This window comes from Homarus americanus, unplaced genomic scaffold (genome assembly GCF_018991925.1).
Source record: "Homarus americanus isolate GMGI-L3 unplaced genomic scaffold, GMGI_Hamer_2.0 scaffold32583, whole genome shotgun sequence".
Lineage (NCBI taxonomy): Eukaryota > Metazoa > Arthropoda > Malacostraca > Decapoda > Nephropidae > Homarus > Homarus americanus.
Genome location: NW_024713129.1, coordinates 10,380,931 through 10,406,321, shown reverse-complemented (window position 1 = coordinate 10,406,321; position 25,391 = coordinate 10,380,931). Strand labels below are relative to the sequence as shown.

The 25,391-nt window shown below is 36.7% G+C and overlaps 1 long non-coding RNA gene across 1 annotated transcript; it reads right to left on the bottom strand.

Annotated features, from left to right (window-relative positions):
• Positions 1 to 44: 44 nt before the first annotated feature.
• On the bottom strand, positions 45 to 25,391 carry LOC121866880. Its single transcript, XR_006089043.1, has 3 exons — positions 25,362 to 25,391; positions 14,996 to 15,085; positions 45 to 753 (listed from the first exon to the last, which is right to left on the bottom strand). It is a non-coding gene; the product is annotated as an uncharacterized LOC121866880 (long non-coding RNA).

Below are 25,391 nucleotides of genomic sequence, written 5' to 3'. Positions count from 1 at the left end.
TTCCTGGCATGTGAAGGTTCTGGTAGCTAGATATAAACAAACTCTTATAAAACTATATATATTTTTTTTTCAAATTTAAATTATGCATACAACATTGTTTTTTATTTTGTTATTCAAGAAGTAAAACAAAGTTCAACTAAGTGAGTGTGTGTAGACAAAAAACATGACTTCGTCTACTAGCAAGTCTTGAGTAACAGATGGATGACCTAGGACCCAGGAAACTGGAAAACCCTCAAAAACAGTCTGGTCATGGTTCCAAAGGCCCCTGATTTGAGGGTCTATACCTGTACTGTATTTGCTGCACTTTAGCCTATGATGGGCATAAATTTCAAGGACTTAAATACTTTTTCAGAATCTCTTGAGAAGACATGATAGACCATATTTTCATTTTTTTTTTCAGAGTATTGCATATCTTCCTCACACTTAACTTCAGATAATTATTTGCATATATTTTCTTACAAGAGATGACTATGTGATGTACTCCAACTGGACTTAACATTACTCACTCATGCAGTTTTGTGCTCATTTTCCTTCTCATTTACAGTCATTGTATTTTTTCAAACACTTAACATATTACATCTCATTTCATGAGCCAAGTTATAGTCATGTAAGCTTGCATTGTTGTCAATAAATGTGACATTTTCTCCTTGGATTAAAGTATCTGGTGTGGTAGAATTACTCACAGGTTTGAAGCCGGGTCACACCTCAGATGACTTGCTCATGCAGTAGCTAAGGCGTCCCTCACACGCTCACCTGGCCAGCCAGGGGGAGAATTGGTTGCTTTTAAACTATTCATATAAAGAATAGAGCAAACCATCCAATGCAAATATTCTGGTAAATTATATCAAAATGTGTAATGACGCCACTGACTAATTGTAATTCAAATATTGAAGTCTACGCATTTCACTTCATTAAATTGTAATTCCATTATAACACTCACACAAAACAATCATAACCAGATGAAATTACAGTTGACCTTTACTGTATATCTCACATAAACCTTATAAACATACATGATAGAAACACAATCCACTGTATAACAAATGTGTATAATATACATACCGGTATATACCACCATCAAAACTTCTATTGATGTGACCTTACATCTAGAAAACTACATCTTTCAGAAAATGCATATTCTATGAAGCATGTCTTGCAGATATCTTACAAGAGTACAGTGGTAAAAGTGTAACAGCAACATGTTACCTTAAAATGTGACATGAGTTCAAAACATTACAGTCCTGTCCCTCAAGTGGTTTGAGTTACAAAGTGAGTGTACAAAATAACTGTTTGTATGTGGTCCTTAAGGGTGACCCAGACTGTTAAAGTAGCATGACACGTAATGCATTAAAAGCTTCATCCACTATCTAAAGTGGTCATACTTGTAAATTACAAAATGATGTTGGGTTTAGCAAAATTTCCACACGGAAATATAAAAAAATATGGTTGCTGGCATTTAAAAGAAAGATACAGTAGATAACAATAATACAAATAGGTTGTAGGTAATAGGCAGCTATCAAACAGGCAGGCACTGTACTACAGCCTGGGAAGATATTGGAAGTATAATGTGTTGTCTAATGGTAGACCCTGCTGCCATATGGCATCAAAAAAATTGTGACCAAGTCCCAGGTTGCTGATCTGACTTTCTGCCTCATTTACACCTAATTCCAGGGTTTCAATTGTTTCTCTTGCTTTGGCAAGACAACATACATAAATTATTTCTCACTCTTGATCTTTTTTTTTTCATTTTTGTATTTATTTATGGTTCTTTATTATTATTTTTTTTTTTATTATAATTTGTACTTATTTTTATGTATTATTAATATTATTATTTTTGCCAACCAGGTCCTGATGTGGGTCAGTGACCTGTGCCCGGGTGGGCTAATCCCCATAAAAAAAAAGTACAGTATATATAGTAAGCCCTTGTTATTCGCAGGTAAGCAGTTGGTGGCTAGGTTACCTCTCCCGCAGTGCTTGCGACACAGCATCTCATGTTGTACTCAAAACTTTAGTTTTTCTGTGTGAAATGGATCCTAAAAGACTGCATAATGTCAGAGTTAGTGATGCTAGTGGAATGAAACAGTTAAGAGACCTCAAAGGCAAGAGGAAACAACTACCAATCATGATGTTTTTCAAGAAGGAACCAGCCCAGCTGATTCGTCTCCCTCACCCTCGGTCAGCTGCTGCCGCTGCTCCACCACCCACCTCTCCGCAACGCACCACCCCACCACCTGCCTCTCCACCAACCACCATCGCATCGCCCTCTTCAATCAGTGATCCTGATGATCTCTCTATGCTTCAGTAACCAGATTTCATCCTACTGTACAGTACACTCCATCAAGCTCCAAACTTCCACATACAAAGGAGAGTAGTATTGGTGACTTAAGTTTCTCATACACAGTATAAGTATACAGTAGTGCACTAAAGTAGTATAAGTTGCTATTCGCAGTTTTGCCAATTCATGCCATTCCTTGGAACCTAACTCCTGCGAATAGCGAGGGTGTACTATACAATGGTCCCTTGATTAACGAACACAATTGGTTCCACAGAGTCGTTCGTTAACCGAATCTATTATTTCAATGGGATATTGGGTAATTAGTTCCAACTCACAGAAGCAGTACATACAAAGTACTGTATACCAGTAATAGAATTAACAAAACATAATATAAACTAAATACTGTACTGTACAGTATGCTGTATAATTAAAAAAAAAAAAAAATAGTATACTATATTTTAACTTACTTTTAGGTGTGTATGTCGTATTCCCGACAGCTTTGTTTACATATCAACAGCTGATTGTAGAGGCAGTCGATGATGACATGCAATATTCTTTACAGAGTGCATTGGTTCTAATGCCTTCTTAAGGTTTCATAATAGTTTCTGCACTGTATATTATCAATACAGTGATCCCTCGGTTAACAAGCACCTCGGTTAACGAAATTTTGGTTTACGAATTACCTTCCATAAGATTCTTCACTTCGGTTAACGAGCAAACCCTCGGTTAACGAATTCCTTAAAAATTTTTCCCAACATGTTTTCACCTGCATTTGGCTGCCCACCAGCTGTAGTATTAGTCCGCCAATACAGTAATCGGTTTTAGGGCTTAAATTCCTTACCATTTTAGTAGATATCAAAAAGGTTGTACTATTCAAGAATTTTAAAAGTTTTATATTAAATTTTTTAATCATTTTAACAATTATTGAACATAATTGAAGTACAGGAAACTAGTTTTTCGCGCGCCAAACAGCCACTCAACACACCAAGCTTGGCGTCAGTTTGTTTACCAGTTCAGAGGAAGGAACATCTTGTTTGAGACTCTTCAACATAAATGCTTTTTTTCTGTTTCCAGTCAAATTAGTGGTCATTTTGAAATATATTTTACATATTGATAATATATAATGCAGTGCAGTGTTGATTTAAAGAAAATAATCTTGAATTACACCAAGTGAACTAAAATTTTATGGGTGAAATGGCAGCATGGGGTGACTTCTCTTCCACCACAACGCCTTCTCTTCTCCCTTCTCCTCCACCCCCATTCTAATTCCCATCATCATCATCATCAACCAGGAGCCTTCTACATGCACACCTCAAAGTAAGTGTACTTTACTGCATTTATTTTTAGTTTGTATGTAATTTTCGGTGAGCTGCAACCAATTACCCAATATCCAATTGAAACAATGGATTCGGTTAACGAAAATTTTGGTTAACGAACGACTCTGTGGAACGAATTGTGTTCGTTAACTGAGGGACCACTGAACTGTAAATTTCAAGTTTAACCCCGTTCGTACCAGCGAGTGTTAATAACTCAGGGACCCCCTATTTACAAAAAATAAGTAGCCATGAGTAGTGCCCTGTCATGAAAGATGCCATTCTGAATTTGATACATGATCAACTTTCTAAACTTCTTGCAAGTATCTCAAATCCATTGATCATCAGTATCAAAGTACTGAAACACACAAGCTTGACAATTAAGCTACCTTGAAATATGACTGGACTTTTATATTTAATTCTAAATTCAGTACAAGACATACAGCAGGGTATATACATTACAAAATGGAAAGGGTGGTTAGTATAAGGATACCTAGTTTTATTCCAACAGCACAAATGATTTCAAAATTATTGAGTGAACACTAAAAATAAAAATTACTGAATTGTACCTCCAAATGTGACCATTTTACAAAAACTAACAATGTAACAGACAATCATACCTGAGTTTCTAATTTATAAAACAGAAAACACAAAATTAAAGGCTACTGTATTGATAAATGATATTAATCTGAGAGTTGACAACCTGAATTTGGAACATGACACACCATTACAAACCTTTGCACATTCATAAGCATAGCAATTGCTCTACAGGCAAACCCCATTATTCATAGCCTCGGTATTCGTAACCCCGTTTATCCGCAATCAATTTATTGTTACCCATTTCCACTATTCGCAATGGTTGCCCCGTTTATTTGCAAATTCTTACGAGCAAAAATTTTGAGCACCGCTCCTCAACCGTAGCATAGGACAGCGTGTGTACGTATTCCTACGCCACACGCTTCTGCTCGCCTCAGTCTCACACGTGCTGGCGTGTGTTTTGTGTGATCTCGCAATGCCTAAGCGACCAGCTACTAAAACTCCCAGCAATGTTGCTAAAAGATCACGTATGGCAGTTACGTTGGACGTGAATTTGGATATCATAAAAAGAGAAGGAACGTCTGTGATTGGGCGCGTGCACGGCTTGGCCCCATTTACGGTGCATTCTATAGTTAAAAGCGCCAAAAAGATCAAGGAGATGGCCAAGTCTGCAACACCACTGACGGCTACAAAGGTGACGAGGTTCCGTGATGTTGAGATGGAGAGTATGGAGCGGACGTTGAGCACGTGGATTGACGACCAGACCCAGCGCCTTAAAACACCTTTATCGCAACGCATGATTCAACAGAAAGCAGTGGAGAACAACAGCTTTCAGTGCAAATTGACAGCGATAATGAGTGAGGTGGCTGATGACCCTGGCTGTGATGATGAGAGTGAGGTGGCTGACGACCCTGGCAGTGAGGAGAGTGAGGTGGCTGATGACCCCAGCCTCCTCTCATCCCAGTAAACCTTCACCCTCTCTCCTAATGCCAACTCCAGCAAGCAAGCAACACAGCACATCAGAGGTAAAGTAACAGTTTACATTTAAAACTTACCTCACACACCTACGCACATAAACATTCAAACACTCAAGCATGTAAAAGTATACTCAAAGTGTTTTGTTATTGATGTTTACTTGATATTATGCCCTTGTTTCTTTATTTATTTTATGTTCTATATGCATCGAGTAAAACAAGTGTTAAAATCTGACGGCCGGGACCACCGAGATGCCCGTATCCCCCCTATTTACATTATTTCTTATGGGAGAAATTGCTTCGCTATTCGCAACAAGTTTCATGCCCGTAACCTTTGTGATAAGTGAGGCAGCCCTGTACTATCCTCTTATCACATTTTGTTCTTTAGCTTCAAAGAGCAAGTGAGATGAATATGGTGCTAAGCTATGCCCATAGTAGAAACCCGAATTTTGTTCAAAACAAACTGTTACCGGTACATGTGTTGTCACTACTTGCGGAGGTACTGAGGGAATATAACAGTTTGACAAGAAGATACAGTACATGCATTTTCTTTGTCGCGTACAGCAAAGAACAGAGGCATGATTACCCATTAGGGAGAGTGTGGATACAGCACACTGCATACTAAGCCATCTGTACACAAGGAGGCACCATGGCTGATACTGCACTCGACTGCATTCACTTCCTCTGTTGTAAACTTAGGTGCCAATTCACAGTTGGCTGAACTGGGAGTGCCTGGAGATCAAACCACCAACCCACAGAAGACGAAGCAAGTGCTGTATCCACTCAACTGCTGCACTTACATTTACCTATAAAGCCCTGTTCGTAAGATACACAGTACGCCCGTACTGTACATACAGTATGTTAATAATTCCATATACAGTACCCAAGAGTGCCATTCTGTCACATCCAAATCATGAGTGAGTTAAATCCCCTTTTGCTGAGGGTGACACCTTCCTCATGAGTAAACATAACTATAAAATTTAATATTATTGCTACCGAAAATTTTCTCTCATTATACCAATTCATGAAGAACTTACTAAATTTGTAAAGAAATGATAGTCTCAGATTTTATTCAGTACTAGTAATCCATTTGTATAGAATATGAAAATGTATCACGAAGGTATTATCGCTTTAAGAAGTTCTCTACATAAGAGTGAGTGTGACTATAAGAAAGATAATAGCAGGTATTTATTAAATATTTAGCATAAAATAAATTCACGAGATTTTCAACTTATGGATGAAGATCCTTTTATTTAACAAAGCATGAAGTCTTTTATTTAACAAACTATGATGACCCTTTTATTTAACAAACTATGAAGAGCCTTTTATTTAACCCTTAAGCCCCGGGTTAGGGTGCTGCTGGCAGTGCCCCCACCGCTGGGATAAATTGAGAAAAAAATCAGCTTTTCCAAAAATAATTGGCAGACATTCAGGAACGTCACCCGGGGCGTGCTGGTCGGGCGTTCTGGAACGTCACCCAGGGCCCAAGGGTTAACAAACTATGAAGACTTATTTAACAAACTATGAAGCCTTTTATTTAACAAACTGTGAAGAGCCTTCTATTTAACAAAGTATGAGGAGCCTTTTATGTAACAAACTATGAAGACTTATTTAACAAAGCATGAAGTCTTTTATTTAACAAAGCATGAAGTCCTTTATTTAACAAAGTATGAAGAGCCTTTTATTTAACAAACTATGAAGAGCCCTTTGTTCTATACCCGTAACCTGGTTTAAGTTTCCACCAACTGCCAAATAATAACTCAGAAGGAAAAGATAGAGAGACATATTTGTAGCCCTTTCCTTTACTCGTTGAACCACCTAATCATTGTACAGTACATACTGACGTATTCCAAACACACGTACTGTAACAGATAATACTGTATACACATTTCTTAAAATTTTTTGAACCGTTGCATTTTTCCATCATGAGGCACCTCCTATGCGATGGCTGGCTTATAATGAATACACATAATTACATTATACAATGCATCGAGGTTTAAGCAAGAGATATTCAACATTCCTTATAAAACCCATGTGAAGTAATTGTTACTGCAGCAAGATACAGGTAAACCTCGATAAACAATGTCTTGTTCAACAATATTCCGTTTTAATGATGGTCATGAATTAAGGCCATCTTGCTATACAGATACTCCTCGACTTACGACCTCCTCGACTTACGACCACCCGGACATACGACCACCAGTCGTATAAAATATTTTTGTTCAACCCAGAATGCGACGCCTAGCTTATACCTAGGTATGTTCATGCCTAGCAATAACTCGCCAGGACAACATACAGGGAATTAAAACATCTATTTTTCAAATTATGTATTTTCGAGTCACGACGTTAGTGATCGCGCAGTGTACTGACAAAATTTTTGTTTGTAATTCCCTTTAAAATGGCTGGCAAGCATAAAAATGAGACTTCTCACGGTGCTGAGATGAAAAAGAGATACCCATTTTAGATTTTCTATGTACAGTATTACAGTATTATTTTTGCATTTTCGACTTAAGACCTGGTGTAATTGCCCCTGTTTTATAAACAGAATGATTATATAAATGGGTTAATTACATTTGATTTATATACTGATTCATCCCCTGTAACTTTCCACTAGCTATGAGATGACATGTTCAGCGCACGTGACAAGGTGTGTCCATGGGAAGCTGCGTCATATTATGCTGAGTTAAGGCATTAAGTAGCCGGCTCCCTGGCCACCTAAGGCGGGCAGTAGTTTGATATCCTTGACTAAAGAAAGACGTTATTTGAGAGCCATCGTGGACGGTTCCGTCTTCCCTCGAGGGAGGACGGCGTACATATTCCGTTCTCCCTCGATGGGTCACTACTCATTACATTGTTACTCAATCCCTCACACAAGTAGGACATGATTAACAGGTCTATTTACATAGCCTCCGTCCTTCTCTTAACACTCATTTATAAAGCGCATACAATGATCCCTCGGTTAACGAACGCTTCGGTTTACGAAATTTCGGTTAACGAATTACCTTTCATAAGAATCTTCAACTCGCTTAACGAACAAAAATTTGGTTAACAAAATCCTAATGAAATCATGTTAACATGTTTTCGCCTGCTTTCGCCTGCTCACCAGCTGGAGTATTAGTCCGCCAATACAGTAATCGGTTTTAGGGCTTAAATTCGTTGCCATTTAAGTAAATATCAAGATGGTTGTACTATTCAATAATTTTCCAAGTCTTATATTAAAATTTTTAGTCATTTTAACAATTATTTAACATAATTGATGTACAAGGAACTAGTGTTTAGCACACCAAACAGCCACTTGACTCACCGAGAATGGCATCAGTTTGTGTCTCTCCTCAGTGGAGGAAGCATCTAGCTTGAGACTCTCTTGAACATACAGTGACCCCTCGTTTAACGAACACCTCAGTTAACGTAATTTCGATTAACGAACTGCCTTCCATAAGGATCTTCAATTCGGTTAACGAAAAAAAATTCGCTTAACGAACTTCTTACGAACCGACCTCAACATGTTTTCGCTTGCACTGACCGGGCAACCAGCTTTAGTATCAGTCCGCCAATACATTAATCGGTTCTAGGGCTTAAATTCCTTACTATTTTAGTAAATATCAAGAAGTTTATACTATTCAATAATTATAAAAGTTTAAAATTCAATTTTTTAGTCATTTTAACAATTATTGAACATAATTGAAGGTAAAGTGACTAGTTTAATGCGCGGCATCCAGCCTCTTAACACAGCAAACAGGAGTTAGTGTCTCTCTGTTTTCACTGGAGGTAACATCTTGCTTGAGACTCTCTTCAACTAAACGCTTTTTTTCTGTGTTTCCAAGCAAATTATTGGTCATTTTCAAATATATTTTACATATTGACAATATATAATGCAGTGCAGTGTTGATTTAAAGAAAATAATCTTGAATTACACCAGAGCTAAAATTTTATGGGTGAAATGGCACCATGGGGTGACTTCTCTTCCACCCCAATGCCTTCTCTTCTTCCTTCTCCTCCACCCCCATTCTAAATCCCATCATCATCATCATCATCATCATCCAGGAGCCTTCTACATACACACCTCAAAGTAAGTGAACTTTTCTACCATATTTGTTGAATTTAGGAAATTTTCGGTGAGCTGGAACCAATTACCCAAAAACCCATTGAAACAATGGTTTCGGTTAACGAACTTTTCGGTTAACGAACGACCTTCTGGAACGGATTGAGTTCGTTAACGGAGGGGTCACTGTATAACTATTTTCACATTTTTACAGTACAATTATTGGTCATTCTGAAATTTATTTTACATATTGACAATATATAATGCAGTGCAGTGTTGATTTAAAGAAAATAATCTTGAATTACACAAAGTGAACTTAAAATTTTATAGGTGAAATGGTGGCATGAAGCATGGGATAATTTCTCTTCCACCCCCAACTGCCTTCTCTTCTCCCTTTTCCTCCACCCCCACTTCTAATTCCCATCATCATCATCATCAATCAGGAGCCTTCTACACGCACACCTCAAAGTAAGTGTACTTTACTGCATTTATTTTTAGTTTGTATGTAATTTTCGGTGAGCTGGAACCAATTACCCAAAATCCCATTGAAATAATGGTTTTGGTTAACGAACGACCTTCTGGAACGAATTGTGTTCGTTAACCGAGGGACCACTGTATAGGGGTTCTCGCTACATGTTGTACTGATTTATCATTTAACATGTCACTAAGATATACGTACATTACAGGAAAAAATTTCATTATTCACTGTTTCACATATACTGTACAGTAGAACGTTGATAAAACGCGAGATACATTCCAAGAGAGGTTGCTTTAAACCAAATTCGCACTAAATCGAAGTGTTGTTTCAATGGAATAATTTAGTTTGGTACTTTAGACACAAAATACCAAAAAGATTGAGTCTACCCAGATGCACCTCACCCCATTTCCTAGAATAAACAAAACATTGTTTTTTGTAGTATTATGTTAAAACAAACACTCATAAATCAACAGAGTTCAAATTAAGGGATGCCAAATGGTCTGTTTACTGGCTGGGAAGATGGGGGGAGGGGAGGAGGTGAGGTTATATGTTTGACAGTTGATGCCAAGGTCTAGTGCTTATTTATTTATCTGTCCTTAGTGACTTCAAGTTTTTCTCTTATAAAATCTCACTGAACTGACATGAGAGAATATAATTAACATTGCTGGAATTCTTATAAGATAGTGATTAATTTGAATATAAACATGCTATAGCTCGCATTAGACATACAAATTTCAGTTCTAATTTAAGAATTTTAGTACAAAGAGCAAAAAATTTTATCACTTGTGTAAAATGTATAATGTTTATATTCAAATTATTCACTGTCTTGCAAGGATTCCAGCAATACAAATTATATTCTCCTAACTTCAGTCTGTGACATTATATAAGATAAAAGCTTTCAGCCTAAAACACCAAACCCTGGCTGGGAAGATGGGGGGAGGGGAGTGATAGTGACATGTTTGACAGTTGGGGCCGAAGGTCTAGTGAAGTATTTATTTGTTTATTTATGTCCTTTAGCTTGAGTTTAAGTTTTTTGCTTATACACTGTCACAGAAGTGACCGGGAGAATGTAATTTACATTGCTGGAATTCTTATAAGATAGTGATTAATTTGAATATAATGATGTTATAGTTTGCACTAGACAAAAATTTTAGTAATCATTTAGTATATTTTTTTTTGTACATAAACAGTACAGCTTTGCCTTTAGCACAGTGCAGTGTGCCCAGAAAAACATTAGGTGCAAAATTTTAAATATGATGCCCTGGATTGACTAGCACAAAATAGGAAAGATTTGCTATAAATTAAAACATTGTCCTTAATTGTGGGTGTCGCTTTAAATCAATAATCTTAAATTGAATCGCTTTAAATCGACATTCTACTGTACGTCAACTGCACCCTCCACTGTTTTATACTAAGTTTGTGTGTATCCGAATATGATGTATGAATGGCATTAAAAACATCTAATATAATGTAACAATAACTATAATAAGTAATAAAAAAAACCTACAAAAGTTAAGTTTCTACCACACCAAAATACATCAGTCACCTCTCACATGACTGCACGCTATGCCATTGTTATACTGTAAGTAATCACAGAATTTGCACAAGTCATCTCAATGTGCCAGTGTGCCTTATGACTAAGGAAAATTATATATATATATATATATATATATATATATATATATATATATATATATATATATATATATATATATATATATATATATATATATATATATATATATATATATATATATATATATATATATATATATATATATATATATATATATATATATATATATATATATATATATATATATATATATATATATATATATATGCAAGTAAATCACTGTAGGTGTACGTGATCTAGGTACATGCTGATAACCACAAGGATAGAAGAAAACACGAAGTTCCCAAACGCTTTCGTGTAATTCACATCTTCAGGGGTGAGTACAGACTAAAGAGAAGTACAAAACAAGGTGTATATACAGTATACAGAGGCGGGTGAGACCAGGTCCACAATGGTCAGGTATTAGGTAATGACCCTACTAATCTTTAAATAGCACGGCACTGGTCGGTAGTCAGGTCAGAAGGTAAGGTGACCCAACCTTCTCACCATTTGTAACCAGGTGAGGAGGTTGGGTTACCTTACCCTCTGACCTGACTACCAACCATTGCCGTGCAGTCAAGTATATATATATATATATATATATATATATATATATATATATATATATATATATATATATATATATATATACACCTAGACCCCGACTTACGACTACGTGGACTTACGACCGTCGGGACTTACGACCGCCTCAGATATAGTAAATGACACACGCATTTTCTATACCGAAACGTTTCCAGTTAATGTAATCTCCATGTATAATTAGAAAATTATGGGGGCCCCATGTGCATTCAGCTGACTACATTAAAGGTTAAGTGCTCAGTCACACTGTATCCATTCCTTATTATTTATTACTTTCACTGTACTGTATCCATTCATCATTATTCATTACTTTTACTGTACTGTATTTCATTGTAGATTTTTTTTTTTTTATCTATGTCGGACTTACGACCTGGATTTGGGTCCCTAACCCCGTCGTAAGTCGGGGTCTAGGTGTATATATATATATATATATATATATATATATATATATATATATATATATATATATATATATATATATATATATATATATATATATATATATATATATATATATATATATATACAGTACTGTAGATATAAAAGAAAGATGGAGTGCATCTGAGAGTAGCAGGTCGTTTGGCAACACACCGTACCTCACCTGACTACTGTATACATTACCTGACCATGTACATTTAAATCAGTGTTACAACACCCAAAAATTAAGTTTAGAAACTTAATTCAGTTCTTATACAATGGAGGGTTTGCATGTAAAGAAAAGGAGTGAGAAAAAATTACAAAACTATGTGTGGGTGTGTAGCCAGGGGAGAGGAGGTGGCGGATGGCAGAGGGAGGGAGGGAGTGCTGGCTGGACTGAAAGGGCCACTCACCTCCCGTGCTTATCAGCCCACAATCCCTTTATAACGTTGTATGCTATTTTGCCTTAATTCCCAAATCATTTTGGTTCATTTTTGTGGTAGGTTAATATAACATTATCATAAAATAATCAATAAACACCAATGCTACACAACATTATCATAAAATAAACAATGCCACACTTATACAGTACAGTACTTGACACTTTCAAAACATACGAGTACATAATTATATAAGGTGGTAAAGGACGGTTTTCTTATCATGATGATGAATTCAAGACACAGCAAGTCAGTGAACAAGAATATTTCCTTTCCAAGCTGTAAAATGGTCTTCAGGCCAAATATGAAAGTAAAACCATAGATTCTGCTCAAAACAGGTGTTCAGGTACAGTTGCCCACAGGTATAGTGTTCCACCCCTCAGTGGCCTTTCCGAACAAGTGGCAACGTCGGAATCACTTTATGAATGAATCGTTAACTTGAAGACAGCAGTTGTGGAACACTATACAGTACCTGTGGGCAAATGTACAAGGGATGATGAATGAGGGGCAAAATAATGGTCCAATCTAACAGTAGTACTCTACTTCTCACACCTGGTACAGGTTTTACAATTTTAGGGGTTGGAGAAACTGTTGAGAAATAATTTACTTTGATGACTTTGGTGAATAACTCGTTGAACTTAAATTGAATATATTAAAAATACTTATCAATACACTCATCAGAGTATACAGTAAAGTACAGTATATCCTTCATGGTTTTAACAATTCTCATATGTCACTGATGAACATAGAAGAGAATAATTCAACAAGATTGGATAGAATATTGTATGGTACTATTTGACACATTACCAAAAAAAAATAAACTGAACAAAAACTGTACAATTTCCCTACAGGGTATTTCATTTAACACACACCACTTGCAAACACAATAGCACGAGAAAATATGTTTAACATAAGATTCTGGCAGGTTTGGGAAAGCATAATTCAACACAATTGTTGAATTGACAAGTTTCTCCAAAAATCTCTCACTACACTATGCTTTCTCAGGTGATGGATTTAATCTATAGATAGTTTAGTGCAATTTAAACTAACACGCACGCACGCACACCCAATTCTACATAACCCAAAGATCTTTAACTTCCAATTTTTATCTAAAATATGTCTGGTACAGTGCGGTATAGTAAGAGTATGCCAAAACTAAAATTAGTAGTGTACCATACTGCATTTGAATGTGATGAAATAACTTATACTGTACTTTTTATGATGTTGACATAAAAATTATAACCATTACAAAACATATTACAGGTTGACAACCCTTTATCCAAAATTCCAAAAACCGAAAACCTCTGAAACCTTTTTTTTTTTAACAGGGATCAGACCACCCGGGCACAGGGCACTGACCCACATTGGGGCCTGGGGGAGGGCAAAAATTAATAATAATAATAATAATAATAATAATAATAATAATAATAATAATAATAATAATTATTATTATTATTATTATAATTATAATTAAAATAATAATAATAATTATTATAATTATAATAATAATAATAATAATAATAATAATAATTATTCATAGTAAATAAATTTTTAATAAAAATACACAAAAATAAAATAATAATGATAACAATAATAATAATAATAAAATAACAATAATAAAATTAATAATAATAATAAAATAACTAATAAAAATAATAATAATAATAATAATAATAATAATAATAATAATAATAATAATACCAATAATACTGTAATAATAAAATAATAATAATAATAATTATAATAATAATAATAAAGAAATACAAGAATGAAAAATAGATCAAAAGCGAGAAACACGACCTAGACCTATGAATTATTATTATTGTTATTATGATTATTATTATTATTATTATTATTATTATTATTATTATTATTATAATTATTATTATTATTATTATTATTATTACATTTTAGCCCCAAGGCCCCAATGTGGGTCAGTGACCTGTGCCCAGATGGTCTGATCCCTGTACAGTATATATATAAAAAATAAATAAATAAATAAATAAAAATAAAAAACATTCTGAAATCCGAAAAATTCCGAAATCCGAAATGCATCTGGCCCTAAGGATTTTGGATAAGGGTACTACCCCTGTGTTGCCATGGAAACTTTAAATTATGTTATCACATAAATATCGCCTTATAGTGATATGAGTGAGATATACTGTACTGTATCAAACTTAAAAAATACATACAGTGTACAGTACAATACACTGTATGGTAAGTTAAAGACAGAATTACATATTACTGTACAAGAATCACAGGAAACTTACAAATTTCAATAATTTTTTTTTTATTTTTAACACTTACATAACCGGAAATCATGGGTCATCCTAGGCTAGGGCCACAAGATTACTGCAGCAGCCCTCATGGTGCCACTTTTGCCTGGACTCCCTCATGCTGAAAACAAAAATAAAAATAGAAAACTACAATGTAGAGCATTTTTTTAAATAATTTTCCAGTAAATCATGGGACTCTCAAACAACACAAAATCAAAAAGGCATTAAGTGCAGTACAGTATAGTCCAGCAGAGGCCCCAACACATGAGGAGTTAGTAGACTATCTCCACTAGCTAAATCCTTCCATACTGTACAGTGATGTCACTTTTAATATTTTATTTGGCTAACACGCCAGGCAATTTTATTCAAATGAGGCCCCCCCATACACTAGGGATTAATAAGGGTTAATGAGGAAACAAAAGAGAATAACTGGTTACTATAATATGCATAGACCCAGATGACAGTCAGAGGTAGACTGAGGCAGTAAGCTACTGAATGCAGGCTGGTGTGATGACACTGAGTAACGATGCAGTTTGTTTTCAAACTAAATGAAGTTTTCATAAATGGTTCCTCATGCTAAGGTGTGTATGAAATTGTGTTAAGCTGGGACTACCAGTTTTTTATCCTCCGATATACAAAGGAGCTGCGTTCTTGGATGTACTTTCATTAAGTGAAAACCTACAATATCAAATGGTAGAACCAATGTATTATTGAGGGTTACAATCAGGGGAACAAAAGTATAATGAATGATACAGCCCATGTAATACAGTTAACCCTCACTTTACGCGGTCCCACATTCCGCGTTTCCACGTTTACGCGGTGCCCTGCCGGAACCCAGGATGCTCACATTCCGCGGTGCGTGTACCCCTTTACGCGGAGAGCGGCTGGCGAGCCGCACCATTTTTGGATCCAAACCTCCCGCCACCCGCCATGTTGTGTAAGCTGCGCGAACATGGTGCGCACAAGGTCGCCCAGTCATCAAAACATTACCAGTTCTTCACCCGCCACCCACCACAGCCGGCCCAAGTCAGTGATAGTGATAATTATGGTGAGGATATGGACTTATATGGACTTTGGGGAGTTTGACAAAGAGGCCCTGCAAGCCTCTGTGGTGGATAGTGATACAATTGATACAAGTGACACAGGTGAGGGCCAATAATCTGCCCTCTGCCTCGGAACCAACCGCCCATCCCCGTGTGCCCAGCCATTTTTTCTACTACAGTAATGTAAGTGTTAAAAAGCCTAATATTATTGATATTTCTCTTAATTATTAATTGTGTGTGCATACCATCATAAAGTTTAAGATAATATTTTTACTACAACATAGTTGTGTGTCGTCAAAAAGTGGAGTTTGGGGATCGGCCCGGACTCCATTTCAATTAATCCCATATGTTATGTTATTCACTTTACGCGTTTCTCACTTTACGCGGGACCCTCCGGGTTACATTAACCGCATAAAGTGAGGGTTAACTGTACTGGGAATTATGTTCCAGGAATGGAAATGTTGGTCATCTAAGTTTTTTCTTTTTTTTTTTACAAATTTCACCACTGTCCTCGAAAAATAATATTAAAGAATAAAGTCAATAAAATAAATGAACATTGTACAGGTGTAGTAAAGCATAAATTCATCTCTGCATGTCCTGGATGACAATCTTGACCACATGACACCTAAAGTTTCATATTCTTTAAAGAAAAGTGTCAAAATGCAAATGATATTCGTTAAAGCAAATGTTTACTTTAGATAAAAAAAGGTGTCAAAGTGTGATGTTTGCTTTTGTATGAAGAGAAAAAAAGGTCTTAAAATGTGACATCTGTTTAAAATAATTTTTCTTTTATCAGGCATGTGTATATCGAAGGATAACTATACAGTGGGTCCTAAGGTTACAAACGGGTTCCACTCCTGAGGACGTTCTTAAATCAGATTTGTATGTAAGTCGGTACACATGCTATGTGCATACCATACGTACAGAACAATGTTTAAAATCCCACTACAGTTGAGTCTGGATTTACGCGGTTTTCGTTTACGTGGTACTTTGCCAGAAGCGAGATGCTTCATTTACGCGGTAAATGTGGTCATTTACGCGGAGAGCAGCTGGCGGTCTTCTCACGCATTGCCATTTTTGGATTCAAACCTCCCGCCATATTGGGTAAGTGGCACGAGTAGGTTGCGCAGTGTATGTCTTTGTTGCGTTGTCGGTGACGTCATATGACGTATCGGACTGTGATTGGGCCACGCATCCTTACTTCCCTCCCCACTAGCTGTGATTGGTTTAATGTAATATGACGTGCCCTGCCGCGGGAGGGATGAAGCCGTTGACCTAACCGCGTCAGTTACTCTCCTCCCAGTCACCCCGTGTATACTGTGTTCTATTGTTCGGATAATCTCGCTAATCTCGTAAGAATGGCTTCCAATGGACCTCCACCACCACAGAAAAACCTTGCATTACCTGGACCCAGACGCCCTAAGACAAAGAAGATACGACGTGCCCTAAGTTACGAGGTGAAACACAGTATAATACAAGAGTTAGAAAAAGGAGCAAGACAGGTTGATCTTGCACGCCAGCATGGTGTTAACGAATCTACAATCCGGACGATCAAGAAGGATGCAGCCAAGATAAAAGAACACATGAACATCACAAAGTCTGCAGGTGCTTAAATGTTGAAGTACTGCCAGAACAAGGTGCTTCTCAAGACAGAGAATTTACTTGTGAGCTACGCGATTCGTCAGGCACGACGGAACATGGCGGTGGACACGAGGTCAGTTCAAGAGTACACACGTGAACTGTACGTAGCAGTGGCATGTAAGATGGGAATTGCAGAGCCCAAACCCTTCAATGCTTCCTCTGGTTGGCTGCAAGGGTTTAAGAAGAGGAACAAGCTCACCAACAATAACATTGGTGGTGAAAGAGCGAGTGCTGACCGTGTTGCGGCTAGTGATTTTCCTCCTTTCTTACGTGAGATTATGGAGGAAGGACAGTACACCGACGACCAGGTGTTCAACATGGATGAATCTGGTCTGTTTTGGAAAAGCTACCTTCCAAGACCTTCGTTGTCAAGTCTGCCAGCAAGTGTCGGGGCCGGAAGTTGCAGAAGGAGCGCATCACCGTCCTGTTTACCACCAATGCCTCCGGTATCTGTAAACTCAAGTTATCGGTGATCCACACAGCCTGGAAGCCGCACGCCTACAAGAACATGGACATGACCAAGCTAAATGTCCAATGGCTAACCGCAAGTAAGGCGTGGATGTTCTCTGCTCTGTCCCTCTCCTGGTTTGATGACTTGAGTTCCCGACGTCAAGAAATTCTAAGAGCAACAGAATGTTCCATTCAACATTTTGTTGCCCCTTGACAACGCACCAGGACACTCGCCCCAACTGTTGGATCGTCACCCCAACGTAAAAGTGGTCTTCCTCCCAACACTACGTCGTTAATCCAGCCCATAGATCAAGAATTAATTTGTAATGTGAAGGCTGCATTCTCTACAAAGAAGTTTAAGCTCCTGAACGACTGTACCAACACCAAGGATGAGTTGCGTAACCTGGGTGACACCGATAGCGAGAGTGACGAGGACGAGGAACAAGAGTTGGCGGATCAAGAAGTTCGCGTCAAACAGTTTTGGAAGAAATTTAACGTCAAGAAAGCTGTTGACTTCTTGGTGGAGGCATGGGATCGGCTGTCTGTAGCAACAATTCATCACGCATGGCGACATGTGTTGCAAGGTATCCCAGGTGGGAGGCAGAGTCAACCTGTGACTGGAGAGGTTCAGTCTGTTGCAGTGGCAGTGGACCTTGCCAGAGAAGCTGCGCAGTGTTACAGCTGCAGGCTTCTCCGAGACCACCAACGACGACATTATGGAGGTGATAAGGGATTCTGAGGTGACTGCCGACGAGATGTTAGAAGATGATCACGTCAGTGAAGAGACAGGCGGTGCGTCATCCCGAGAAGAACATAAGTTAACGCATGGTAATGTTAAGGATGCCATCGAGTGTGTAGAGAAACTGAAGCTCATCCTTTCCAACGACCCTGACAATAACCGCTATGAAGTCTTCAATAACCAGCTGTTGCACACTATGGAGCCGTACATCAAGGTGTATCACGACAACATCAACACTAGCCGTCAGCCTAACATCGCGGACTTCTTCGCCCGCAACCCACCACAGCCAGCCCAAGCCAGTGATAGTGACTGATGGTGACTTTGAGGGATTTGTCAGGGAGGCCCTGACAACTATGGTGGATTGTGATGGTGATTCACCTGAGGGCCAGTAATCTGCCCTCTGCCTCGGAACCACCCGCCATTCCCGTACGCCGCCCCATCTCTTCTACTAACGTAAGTGTTAAACCAAACCTAACCTTGATTTTTTCTAACCTAACCTAATGTAAGTGTTAAACCTTGATTTTTTCTAACCTAACCTAACCTTACGTAAGTGTTAAACCTTGATTTTTTCTCACCTAACCTAACCTGACATAAGTGTTAAACCTTGATTTTTCTTTAACCTGGTACAGTATATTATTCTCTTAATGATATTTCTCTTCTACATTATGTGTGTGTGCATACCATCATAAAATTAGGATGTTATTCTTACTACAATGTAGGTACTGTGTCGAAAAAAGTGGAGTTTGGGGGTGGGTCCAGTCTCTATTTCAATTAATCCCATATGTTCTGTTATTTCATTTACGCGTTTCTCGTTTTACGCGGTACAACGTGGGTTCAATTGACCACGTAAATGAAGACCCAACTGTATATCATAGCCTACGTCCTTATATACATCTAAAATCACTTAATTTAAGACAAAAGAAAAAATAGAATGACAAAATAATGTAAATGAAAGTAAAAAATAAGTTGTCAGGTAAATAAAATACAGTAAATTTCAAGTTAAACTCTGTTCGTATCGGCGGGCGTTCATAAGTCGGACATTCTTAAGTCGGGACCTCCTGTACAAGGTCAAGAAATTGTGACCCTTTAATGTTTATACATGGTCTAGATTCAAGTACATTATGCACAGTTAAGCAGGGTTACTACAGGGGCTTGACCCAAGCACATCAAGCTCTGTGAGGAGCAAAAGTGTTAGTCTTGAAGTGAAAATGGATGATTTATGGTGTTTTGAAAAGGGGAACAAGGTGTGGATATTACACAAGTCTTAAACTCAATGTTTAATATTATTTATAGGGTTTTAATGTTTTAACTTTCATTTCTTTTATTCAAACGAAATCCCAAAAAGTTTCATTCCTTCATTCAAAGTATATCTCAATGTTTAACATTACATCTAATATTTTCCAATATTTTTTAGTTGTTTTGAATAAAAAATGTAAGCCCCAGCTTGTAATATTAGGCTTATGGTAATATTAGATTCATTATTAGTCATTTCACTATTAGTCAGGCTTTTTCGGAACACAACTCACACAAATAACAAAGACTACCAAAGATCTGCAAAATAAAACCAAACAACTGACCATCAGCAGTTATTTTTCCACATCTACCACCACAACAACCACCACCATGTCAACTTCAAAACATTCTTTCACAAGCATAACACCACTGCCGCTGCCACCACCTCTACATCACACACTCCCCATGCCATTCAGGTAAATTCTTGAATGCCTGACTTCGACATCATTACTATATCATATTCATCTTCATCACATTATCAATAAAAAAATTTGAAATACCTGTAATGATGGAGGCCTTGTTGTGAGCCTCAAACCAAATCCTTCGCAGTATTTCCTATTTACTCTTAGTATATCCTAAGGTCCTAGCCAATTTATACATTCAATTTAATAACAGCAAATATTATGGTGTTACATTATAAAAACTCAAATCACTCACAACTATACGCTGTACTGTCAACCAGGCTACTGCTGTACATACATGGTTGACAAATATATAGCTTCATAAGAAAAAAGAAACAAAGATATATTTACCAATACATTGTCTACAAAATAAATCAAACAAGGTTATATATTTTTCCTATAGCAAATACAGTACGGTATAATGTAAGAAAAAAATACTACTACCAAAAACTGCAGCTTAATAGTTCCCTATGTACTGTATACTATACAGGGGAGTACTGTATACATCTTCTCTAAATGCTTCTACATACACTGCAGCTTAATAGTTCCCTATGTACTGTATACTATACAGGGGAGTACTGTATACATCTTCTCTAAATGCTTCTACACACACTGCAGCTTAATAGTTCCATATGTACAGTACAGTATACTATACTGCAGGCATGGGCAACCCACAGCCTAGGCCATGTCTTTGTGCAGCCCGTGTAGTGATTGAGAAATTCTATTTAATGTGGCCCGCGGTTCTCATAGATGCAGCCAGTTTATGGCGAGTAAAGCGATATTTATTAAAAGAAAAATCTTCACACACCATTCGTTACTGTTTCATCACCTAAGAGTAAGTAACTATGAAAATGTAGTACTGAAGTGAAATAAGTATACATAGTCAACAATATAATCATTTTAACTTTTGTGAATTTACGGCCAAGTTCGGCACGGTCTGTTTGATGGATTAGCTATGTGGCAGTGGGTCACTTGGGAATTAACTATAGGTTGTTTCATTGTAGTTCTTCATGCACCAAGTTTAACATTGACATTACTCTGGTGGGTGTGTCTCATAAATAAGGAAAATGCTGTAACTGTAGGATAAATCACCGTATTCACAGACTACTGATCAATTCATCTTCTGTTAAATGCCAAGAAACACTAACATATTATGAAATGCAGCCCATGACTGAGGAAAGGTTGCCCATGCCTGCTATATTGTATACATCTTCTATAAATGCTTTTATACATTTGTATTTGACGACCACATTTTTAAAAATACATATATTCCCCGACTTACAACGGGGTTAGGGACCGACATCCAGGTCGTAAGTCGAAATGGTCGTAAATCGGAAATGCTTAAATAATACAGTACATAGAAAATCTAAAATGGGGGTCGCCTTTTCTTCTCAGCACCACAAAACACTCAATTTTCAGCTTGCCAGCCATTTTAAAGCGAATTACAGATGAAAATTTTGTCTGTGTACTGACTTTGGGACTCGAAAATGAGTAATTTGATAAAATTTTGGTACGACAGAGGCAGGTCGTAAGTGCGGGTGGACGTAAGTCGAGTAGGTCGTAAGTCGGGGAGGAGCTGTATATTACCTTTCCAGCTGCAAGAATTTTATACGAATACTGGATATTATTATAATTAACCAAACAATTTTAGACACTTTCATGAAGTCATTGATAAAACTGATTACTGTAATGTTCCTCATTTGCTGAGGGGAAGGTTTTCATGGGTGTTACTATATAATGCTGTCTACCTGGATATTTACACTATACAGTAGTATGTAGTATCAAGCTGGAGTTGGTTTACTGGCATATTTACACTGTAGCATCCATTAACCCAACCAAGGTTAGGTTAATGGATGCTACAGTGTAAATATCCCAGTAAACCAACTCTAGCTCAGTATACTGCATACTATAGTACCTGTAGTACCTTTGCATGAGTATCAGAGCTCCAACTGCAAAAAGACACATTATAAGAACATAAGAAAATAAGGAGTCTGCAATAGGCCGGTTGGCCTGTGATGGCAGCTCCTGTCGAGAATTACTACCACTCTCTCTCATCCATGAATCTATCTAGCCTCCTTTTAAGACTTTCCAGCATTCCAGCACTTACTACAAAGTTGCTAAGCTTGTTCCACTCGTCCACCACCCTATTTGTGAACCAGTTCCTTCCTATCTCCCTCCTAAACTTATCCAACTTAAATCCGTTACTACGAGTCCTATCCTGCTCGGATATTATAAGAACTTCATCTATATCTCCTTTATTGATTCCTTTCACCCACTTAAATACTTCTATCATATCTCCCCGCACTCTTCGTCTTTCTAGGGAGTGCGAGTTAAGTTTCTTTGGCCTGTCCTGATATGGGAGGTTTCTAAGTCCCGGAATCATTTCATCATTCTTCGCTGCACCGACTCCAGTGAATTGATATCCATTCTATAATAAGGACACCAGAACTGAACAGCGTAATTGAGGTGCGGCCTGACTAGCACAAGATATACCGTAGTTGCAATAAGACCTCTGCACTCTTATTACTTACACTTTTAGATATAAAACCTAATACTCTTCTGGTAAAACTTATACCAACCTTTACAAAATATTTTCATAATTCTTTCACCTCAACACTTATATTTAATTTTAATATTTTTTAGTAACTCATATCTACTCGAATAACTGATTGGATCATGTTATAAGAGAGAAATTGAATAAAAATTACTGTATATGATATACAAACCTTATTACATATCACAATGCAGGAGCCGGCAAATCATTACATATTGGTGACATTATGATAATGTATACCTGTACTATATATAGGTAATCTGATTACTGTATTTCATCAAAGACAAAATTTGGGGATTCATCTTAAGAAACTAGTTTTCAAGTCTACATGTCCCACAATCTAATCATATGTTTCAATAGGTTTACCTAAAAATCTTATCTAACTACAAGTATTATTTCATTATTTTTTCTACATGCACTCTGTACATTTAAAAAAATATAATTCTACTGCATAAAATATACAAACTCCTGAAAGACCTGTGAGGAACATTTATAACAATAATTATAATATTTCCTCCAAAAATCTTATAAGCTTACAATTGGTCTGACATGTATACAGGCAATACATGTAAAGTATATACAGTATACAGTTCAGCATATGTACATACTACAGACAACACAGGTATACTATGCATAGACTGTGCAGGTATATAATTTCCAATGTAACAAGAGTGTAACCACAAAACAATAGTATACAATAAGGCAATTCGACTTAAGATATCAAATAAAGCCATCAGATGTTATTTCCAGAAGGGTCATTTGCTTAGGCTTGGTTACTACTCGGTAATAGTATATCAATAGTAATGAATGTGAAGTTTTTTTAATATAACAAGCATCTGTGCACTAAAACTGAGTAAAAATCCATTAGAGCTCTGCCAGCTTATTACTAAATGAACAAAGTTTACCATAAAATACATTATTTAGAATAACTTAGCAGTTGAAATTCATTGATAAGAGATAATTTTAAATGAAAATTAATAATCAACTTGCCTTCTCCTGCACCACTACCTAACTCCTTTAACACTGACAATTAAAAAATACTCTAAATGTGTCTGAATTTAAGAGAGAACCATGGAACAATATATACACAGTACTTTAAATTCGGTAGTACACAGCACATTGTTCCTACTGAAATTAGACCTAATTCAGTGATTACTTTAAATTGCCAGAATACCAAAGGAAGAGAGGCCATAGCTTTAATGCAAAATTGGTAAATTATTTATTTTTCTTCAACTTTTGTCTATAAAAATTAATTATGTCTTATATTTTACTGGTGATACTGACCAACTTCCTTCATGGTCAGCTTCTTGTAAGTCTGTGAAAAAGCTGGTGAACCTCTCACATTTTCATCCCCAAATTTTTCAAATGCACAACACTGTAGGGCCTTACATTACCTTACCTGACCTACAAATATTTAATATTCATGATAAAAATGATACTCACAATGACCCTGTATTATGGCACGGATTTGATTATTATTGATGTGTGTTGTCAATAGATTGTCTTTGTCAGTTAAGCTCAAAATATTGAAGACTTAAACTACATGACCATGATTGCACCATGCATGACAATAATTATAGAAAGTATGTGTAAAGTGGTGCACTGCCATGTCTTGGAGATGATATACTTTAGTAATGTAAATACTGTACATACATAACTCTTCTTACCAATTATACATTAAAATAGAAAACCAATAATTATTTTGATTTTAGTGTAAGCTTAATAACACCATTAATTATTACCTATACCATCATAACTGTATACCTTAATACCCTGTATACCGTATTCACAAAAATAAGTTGCATAAAATTGGCATTAATATGAAAAAATAGTTATAAATTGTGAGGCCAAAAGCCAGTTTTGCATTATCAATAATTTCGTTTTGTATAGAGATAATGCTCCCAATCATGATTGACCCAATTTCTTAATAAACTTATTTTACGTTAACATCAGCTCCCTAGTCTGAAAATTATGTTACAGGCTTCATTTTAAATACAATAAAGAAAAAGACAAACTGCTGTAGGAAGGATAGCATACATAGAGACTGCATGGTCTATATATTACATTACAAACAAGAAACTGCGCATAAAATCTACACAACACGTACCACGTGACGTAAAATTCCTTGTTTACGCTCCGAACACCAACATATCAGATGGAGACATGCCATATTATTGACGGATTTCATTGTAAAAACAACTAAACTTTGACTGCGAGAAGCATTAATATATTCTACAGGACATGACACCAGTATTTAAAAGGTAAATTGTACGTACCAAGGTCTTGATTTGGCCCATGTGGCAGAC